Source organism: Vulpes vulpes, chromosome 2 (genome assembly GCF_048418805.1).
Source record: "Vulpes vulpes isolate BD-2025 chromosome 2, VulVul3, whole genome shotgun sequence".
Taxonomy (NCBI): Eukaryota; Metazoa; Chordata; class Mammalia; order Carnivora; family Canidae; genus Vulpes; species Vulpes vulpes.
Window position 1 is genome coordinate 105,185,218 of NC_132781.1, and position 8,151 is coordinate 105,193,368.

Sequence of the window (8,151 nt, forward strand, 5' to 3'; positions counted from 1 at the left end):
AAAAATTTAATATCATTCTGTATTTCAGAAGAAATATATTGTCTCCATTTCTTGACAGATGATAGGTAGAGTACTTTTCCATGAATCTTAAAGAAACGAAGGGAAGAACCCCATAGGAGGTCCACTGGGGCATACAGTTTGGTGCCTTTTTTTGTTTTTTAAAGATTTTATTTATTTATTCATGACAGACAGACAGACAGACAGAGAGGCAGAGACACAGGCAGAGGGAGAAGCAGGCTCCCTGCAGGGAGCCTGACACGGGACTTGATTCCAGGACCCCAGAATCATAAGCTGAGCCAAAGGCAGATGCTCAACTCCTGAGCCACCCAGGTGACCCAGTTTTGGTGCTTTATATGGCCATCCCCTTGGGCCACAATCCCTGAGGAATTCATGTGCTCTTTCAGTAATCACAGGTGAATTTTTGTTCTCCACTATGCACAAGGTATGAGGCATTTTGAAAATACCAATCTAACTGCTAGTTAAACCAATCTAACTGGTGTTTTCAACTATTAGAACCAGTCATGCAAGCATCCGTTACTGGGAGATAAACACATATTAGCTCTAACATCTAACAGCCTAATACATTTCTCTTTTTTTTCACATTTATTAATTTATTTGAGAGAGAGCACATGTCGGGGGAGGGAAGAGGGAGAAAATGAGCAATTAACCCGAAGTGGGGCTTGATCCCCGGAACCTGAGATCGGTGACCTCAGCCGAAATCAAGAGTAGGATCCCTAATCTACTGAACCACCCAGGTGCCTCAGCCCTAATACATTTCTAACTCCGATTCTTGTACAGGTTATTTCTCAGCTCTTATTTTTCCTTCTTTTATCAATATTTGTTACTAATCTGGTCCTTAATCTAACATTTTTAGCAGTCAAAGGGACTTTTAAGAAAGTTGAGTCCTTGGAAATATGTGATTTCCAGTTCAGGCTTATTCAGGACATCCAGATTTCTTAAATCTTAAAACGTTCTTTTGAAAACTCTGTTGTCCAATCCCAATTTAACAATTCTAAGCAACAAACAGACAACCCATTTGACCCCTAGTCAACATACCATTAGTGCCTATGGGTGGGTCAGGGCCCAAATATGAAATGTCCTGTCCTGGCATTTCTCTCAGTAACAGGAGAGGGGACAAGCCCTCCCCTCCCCCACACAGAGCAGCAGGAGGGAAGCACAGTGAGAAGAGGACAGAGCCACAGGCTCCAGAGGCACCAGGGAGGAAGGGGGCAGTGTCGGGGGTGCAGGGAGAGAATCAGCAGGAGGAGGGATGATGGAGGTTGCTTTAGAACTAGGGGGCAGGGGTTGAAAAAGGATAATATTGGGAGGTGGAAAGAGGAGAGGGAGGATGTTGGCTGCCAGGGGGAGGAGAAGACAAGGACAAAGGAGGAAATGGCAAGACTACTTCTGGCAGGATTGATTAACTGATAACCAGAGGATGGCTAAAGAGGGAGACCAGGTATTAATATCAAGGCTGGGAAGGTAATAGGCCTGGTGGCAATTTCTGAAGAGCCTGGCATTCCAGTTGGATGTTCTGGCCATGCAGACAACGAGTGAGTTACTGTTTCTGGGCAGAGGGGTGACACACTCTGAGCAGGCACTGAAGGCAGGTCGTTGCAAATGCCACTGTGAGACTGTCTGGTGATGGGAGAGGCTTCGGGACAGCAAAATCCAGTTCTTGAGAGTTTTAACTCAGTTCAATTGAATTAAATTGAACACATTAATGAGAAGATAATAGAAGTGACTTATCCAGAGAATTCATTCTAACTAGTACAGTCAAACACTGGATAAAACATTAGATTAGGGCCTTCTGAGCTTGTTCTGAATTTCTGAAAGAAAAGTTAATTATGTAGTTTAGACCTAATGCATGATTATATCTGAGAACCACATGTCTAAAATTCCTTTTAATTAGCTCCTTTTTTCCCCCTTTTTCTATTCAAGGCCTTTTGTAAAAAAAGACCATGCCACCTTCAGCCCTGGGGGAAATGGGCAAAGAGGGCCAATCAGTGATGTGTGTAATGCTAGAACAAATGTTCATATGTACTGAGGTGCCAAAATCACATCATGGGGCTTTAGCTAAGAGAATCCATCATGGATTGTCCATGTCTGGCTCTTATTATCCAACTACTAAGACCTTCTGCCCACCCACAAAAACAAACCCCTAAGAGTAAATGTAAAGAAATCATATGTATATGAAATCATATACATATATATGATTTCTTTACATTCTTTACATTTACATTTCTTTACATATACATATATATGATTTCTTTACATTCTTTACATTTACATTTCTTTACATATACATATATATGATTTCTTTACATTTATATTTATATATATATGTTTGTAAATACACACACATACATATATAAATGCATGATGGCAGCTATTGGATAGTAGACATGCTCAGATAATCCTCAATTTAGCAAATAGTTTTGAACTTTCTCTTATAAAAGCAGCGATTGGTGATATAATGAACATTTTTTCCTCTGTTCCTGCCCCTGTGAAGTTGCTAGCCTGCTGGAATTGTCCAAACAAGAAAGCAGCAGACAACAAAAGGCTAAAACACCAAAAATGATAAGCATCTGTGGAGCAGCTCACACTCAGAATATTCCCGTGTGCAGATCGGTCTTAGAAGCCTGAGTGAAGCCATAGAATCTTTGCAGATATTGATAAGTGGAAAGATTACCCCTTGTATCTTGGACTATCTGGGCAAAAGAAAAACATCAAGCCCTCATCTAAGTATCACCAACTTGTACTGACTCTTTCCACTTTCCAGAGCCAAAGATAAAGTAATTAGCAAAATTATGGATTGTTACAGGGTGCCTGGGTGGCTCAGTCAGTTAAGCAACCAATTCTTGATTTCAGCTCAGGTCATGATCTTGGAGTCCTGAGATTGAGCCCCACTTCCGGCTCCATGCTCAGGGGGGAGTCTGTTCATGATTCTCTCCCTCTCCTTCTGCCCCTACTACCCTCCATGTGCTTGCACACACATGCTCTCTCTCAAATAAATAAATGAATAAATCTTTAAAAAAATAAATTACGAATTGTCACAACTGCTTTCAATGAGAAACATTGAAATATACAACTACTTGTATTCAATATACAACTCCCTCTAATAGTTAATTGTTTCCCCTCCAGCTTATTACAAATAACCTCTGCAATTTATTTTTAGGACTATGGCTTCAAACTATTTTTATATAGTTTAAGACTATTCCCAAGCGGTTGCCTGAATTAGGGAAAAACTGATATGTCTATTCATTCACTTACTAATACCCAAGGAATGCAGTATTTATTCACAGGACAGATTGTTCATATTTGAAGGTGAGTGGCTGTGGGGTCACACTCTTATTAGGAATGGGGCCAGATGTACCTTTCCTTGCTATTCCTATCAACTCCATCCCAATTTTTCTTAGAACCAGATTCTAGAATATTCTAGAATATCAGCTGCTCTTGGCAGGGTCCGGCTCTGTTGGTGGTTCTCTGTAAGTTCTCTCAGAATTCATGATGTTTTAGATTTTTAAAACAACACAATAGGACTACTGCAGTTCTTACCTCTGCTTGCCTGGTTGGTCTGTGTGCTTCACAGCTGGGTTCCTCTGATGTATTCTCTGCTTGAAATTCCCTAAGGTCTAATGGCAGCTGTGTTTAGTTTCTTGAATTCACCCATCTTCCTTGTATGGCTGAGTTATCGTGACCATCCTTTGGGAGGACTGGCTGACCCCTTAGATTTCATTCTCGGTAACTTTTTCCTCAGTTCTACATCAGATAGGGTCTTAGGGATGGAATATCCCACCCATGGAAAGCAAGTATAAAATATCATATTCATACTAGAGGTTTCATCCTTGTAAATTTGAGACCAACTTGAAGCCAGACGTGGTACCCAAGCCTTATGTTATGTGCTGCTTATCATCTCCATCTGGCTATTCAATAATTTTCTGACAATAGACTCCCCAAGCTAGCTCTCCAACTCACTATCCTCCATGGAGAGTTTTTCGTTGAAAATTCCCTACTACGTGTGGTTATGACTTAGGTATCCTTCAGAGTGATTACTCTTCTGGCTAACTCAAAGCAGCCCTCTCTGGGATGTGCACTTTTTTGAGAACCATCATCCACAGGAGCAATTCCTGAGTAACCACCATCTCAGTGATTTTTAAACACACTTGCAACTTGTTGACTAAGGGGAACTTTCCAGGGCAGGGGAAAAACACGTTTTAGTGCTTCCCAACTAGGTTGTAAATCCAAAATCTTGGTCTGTCAAACTGCAGTGAATTCAAATTATCTTGCTCTAAAACTTTTTTTTTTCTGACTTTGAAGAAGGGTGAAGTGATCCTTGTTTTGAGTTTTCTCTTACTTTGTTTTATGTGCTACAACAATACACACAAGCAACTCTGCTGGAGAACTTGAGTGTTCTAATTTTGTCTAAATCTATGATATTTAGTATCCATTTGATGTCATTTGTCTTAAGTCTGACTCTTTAGCTTCCTTTCCTAAGCCTGTGTTCCACCATCCAGCCCATATGCACACACACTACTCAGCAGTCCTACAGCATATGAACGTGGAAATGGACATTTGCTTATGAATTGGGTATCATTGTAATTGTATGCATTAACTTGCTCAGTCTTCACAACAACGGTATATTAGTGTTATTCCCATTTTAGAGAAAAGAGAATTAAGCCTCAGGGAGACTAAGTAACTTTCATAGCTACTAAATGAGGGAACCAGGATCCAAATTAAGACCCATCTAATTCCAAAGCCATAAGGATATACTACTTTCCTACATTACTCCAAGCAGACCCTTTCTGGCTGGAAACCTGTAACTCTTCAGTCAAAGGAGTGTAGGCTCTAGATATAATTTGGAGATCCTGAAATCAAAGGTAAATAGCTAATCCAGCATGGGTTGTTTTTTTTTTTTTTTATACTTTTTATCTCTATTTTTGTAGATAGTTCCTTGGTTTTGTTAACTCATGTTATTTTCCTCTTATAAATGCTATTTCTGTTTAAGTACTGCTGGATTTGGAAATCATTCTCATGACTAAAGATTTGTTTGCCTAGTAAGAGCCCAGTGTAGGGCTGTGCTGCCAGTGGGCGCTCAATAAAGATTAATGGATGGTGGTGCACGTCTGTGTGGGAGTCGTGTGCTTCGGATATGCTCCATTCTCCGAAAGAGACAGAAATGATGCAGGAAGATGAAAATCACTGGATAATCATCTAAACCAGATCTCGAGTTTCTGTATTTGACTTTATGATCTGAGCAGTCACAAAGGCCCCAGGTACAGAAGGAATGGGAATAGAGAGTCTTGTGTTTTCTTTAGAAATGATTGGGAAAAATCAGATTCTAAGGCTTACTTCCAAGATTAATATCAACTTCTAGAGAAAACTTGCTTCTCTGATGAGGACTGAAGAGCATCAAATATTTTTTTTAATTGACACATTTTCTATTATTATATACATATAGAGATGATGAGTAATATGCCAAATCAGATGGCTTATTCAAACTGTCAGAATAAGGGCTGAAGCGTGAGTAACTACCCAGAGAACCTTCTGAGAAATTCAAGCAGTAGGAAGTGTCAGCAACCAGCCATTAGTTCATCTACTATACAGCCATCCCTGAACAACAACAACAAAATTTCTCCCAAAGTACATGGTGGGACGCTTCTAGAGAAAAGGGAGGAGGTCAATCCTTGAAATTTACTTCAACCAAAAGCCAACTGTCAATGAGCCCACCTGGATTTGTGCGCTCATTAGAAAAACGGGTCAGCCATGTGACCTGGGTAGTGTTGCCTGCATTCGTGTATGATGCCTACAGAGCACTTTTCCAAATCTCAGCAGAACTTCCAGATGCTGGGGCCCTCTCTTGCAAAAAACAACCTATGCTTTGACATTAGAGAAAGTGGAAGGAGAAACGCTTCCATTACTGGGGTGGAATGTTCGGTCCCACAGGTCTGGTTTCACAGTGTAGAGGGAAAGTGTGCCAGCACACACACTGGGCGGCCCTTATTCTGCTCACAGCTGTGTCTCACACCTACCATCTGCAAAAGTATGGCCTAGCTTTCTAGCATTCATTCTGACTCTCCCATATCATGGTATCCTTACTGGGTTCTTCTGTAAGACGAGCCGTCTTCGATGGAAATGTATCTTGAGGTTTTCAGTGAGAATTTATTTATTCAACTCTCCCTTTTAAAAACTCCCTCTTGATTCCCCCACTGGACTCTCTCTAGCAACAAAGAGGTCTTATGAATTTTGATAACTTGGTGCATTTGGAAAGAGTTTGATTAATACATTAACCTTCACCATCATTCCGACCCCTTACTGTCTTGCCCCCCAAAAGAAATGTGACTTTTGAGAAGCAACCTAGATGGTGTGTTAGGAATATAGGTATTGTGGCCAGGGGCTGGGGGGGGGGGGTCGCGGAGAACTTTCCATGTGTCTGCTGCTCAAACATATGAAAATACGGTACCTCGTGTGAACCCAGGTATTCTGAAATAGATGTATAATTATGCCCAAGACATGGGCACACACTTTTAAAACCACTACCCTAAAAGTTAAAGATTTGGGGAGTGGGAAGGACTCTTGTCCAGTTACATACAGGAGCAGCGGTAACCTTAGCAGCCAGAGGGAGAGAAAAATACAGAGACCTAGGCCGGGCTGAGCCCCAGGGACCAGGGCCTCACTCTAGATTCTCCCAGGAAAGATCTGAAGGAGCCGCTGACATTTCTTTTAAAAGAATCAATGAATCTTTGTTTTCTTCTGCCTCTCATTTGACCTTATTTCGTTTCGAAACAGAGAAGAAGGAAAGAAAGAACCAAATTGGCGCGGGGTGGAAGTTAGGCAGAAGAAACAGAAATGGAAATGCTCTGCTGTGGAGGCCACAGACAGGATCCCAGGCCGCGGATCGTCACCCCGGGGATGTCATCGTTTGCTTGCTGTAGTCTTATTTGTTCTGGCTTCTCATTTCTGATTCTCACCCTGATGTAATAAGTCACCATCTTCCCAGCCATCATCCCCGTATTGACAAGCAAATGTCATCCACATTTGATTGACATCTATTGCTCCTGAATGCAAAAGTATGATTTACAAATCAATTCCACTTGTTTATTTAAAGCTGTTCTTGTGCCTTATGTATTTGTTAGTGGGATAAGTTGCCTAATACCTACTCTGGGGGGTTTTACATTAATATTACAAAACCAGGCTTTTCCTTCTCCCGCTCTCCCAACTGCAAATGGGGCTCTTCTTTCTCATATTTTTTCCTTTTTCCTCCCATGCCTCAGTGTACATGCAGGAAGTGCCCTGTGAAGCTAATAGGACACTTTCCATATCTCAGCAAAAGATCTTGCCCTGTACTTTGGTAAAGCCTGCCTGGTTTGTCTTAAGTCTTTTAAAGACCTTTTGACAAGTGATTATTTCCCATACATGTAGTGCAAGGAAATGCAGCTCAGGTCCGGTGGCAGGATCTCCCGAAAGGTAGCTAGAACTGTAATCCTGCGAATAGAGGGCATAGTTATACACTCGCCATCTGCAGCATTTGTTAAGAGAACCCCCCACCCCCACCCTATTGTGTGGTGGGCCTGTTCATCCATAATCCTCCAGAACGTCCTTTGGCTTTTCAACACCCCTTACTGTTCTCTGGGTAGCATCTTATTTTTCATTTTAGAAGGCTGGCGAGGAAAACCATAAGGTTAAAAAGAAAAAAAAAAAAAAAAGAAACCCCATCTGGAAAAATTCTAAAGGGCCCTTCTTATGTTAAAAGTGGCATTTTGAAAAGCACCTGAAGTACCGGTTGATGGTGGGTGAGCCAGTAGAGAAATACTGTCAACCAAGCCACCGTCTTTTCAACCTTCACCTCCATCCTCCAACTGGCGCCGCGGGGCGCGGGGTGGGGGGGTGGGGTAAAGAGAGGGCTTAGGTGTGACCTTCGAGGACCCAAGGCTATTGCACATCTGTCTCCCCCCCAACCCCCCAGGTATGTCCAGCGAGAGCGCTGCCATCACCTGGGTTCAGCAAGGGAGTATTCACGATCTCACTGTTCATCCATGTGCGGAGGGGAAAAAAAAAAGAGAGAGAGAGAGAGGCTGGGGGGGGGGGGATAAAATCCCACATTGTCAGAGTAATGCCAAACTCTCTCTGAGTGGGATGAGCAGAGCAGAT

General features: G+C 42.0%; 1 protein-coding gene and 1 long non-coding RNA gene across 2 annotated transcripts in view; both read right to left on the bottom strand.

The window, feature by feature from the left end:
- PTER (phosphotriesterase related) overlaps positions 1 to 8,151 on the bottom strand; it is a 101,267-nt gene that overhangs the window by 18,348 nt on the left and 74,768 nt on the right. The window lies entirely within an intron of this gene.
- Positions 147 to 8,092, bottom strand: LOC140597915 (uncharacterized). The gene is made up of 2 exons (XR_011999953.1): positions 7,995 to 8,092; positions 147 to 7,859 (listed from the first exon to the last, which is right to left on the bottom strand). It is a non-coding gene; the product is annotated as an uncharacterized lncRNA (long non-coding RNA).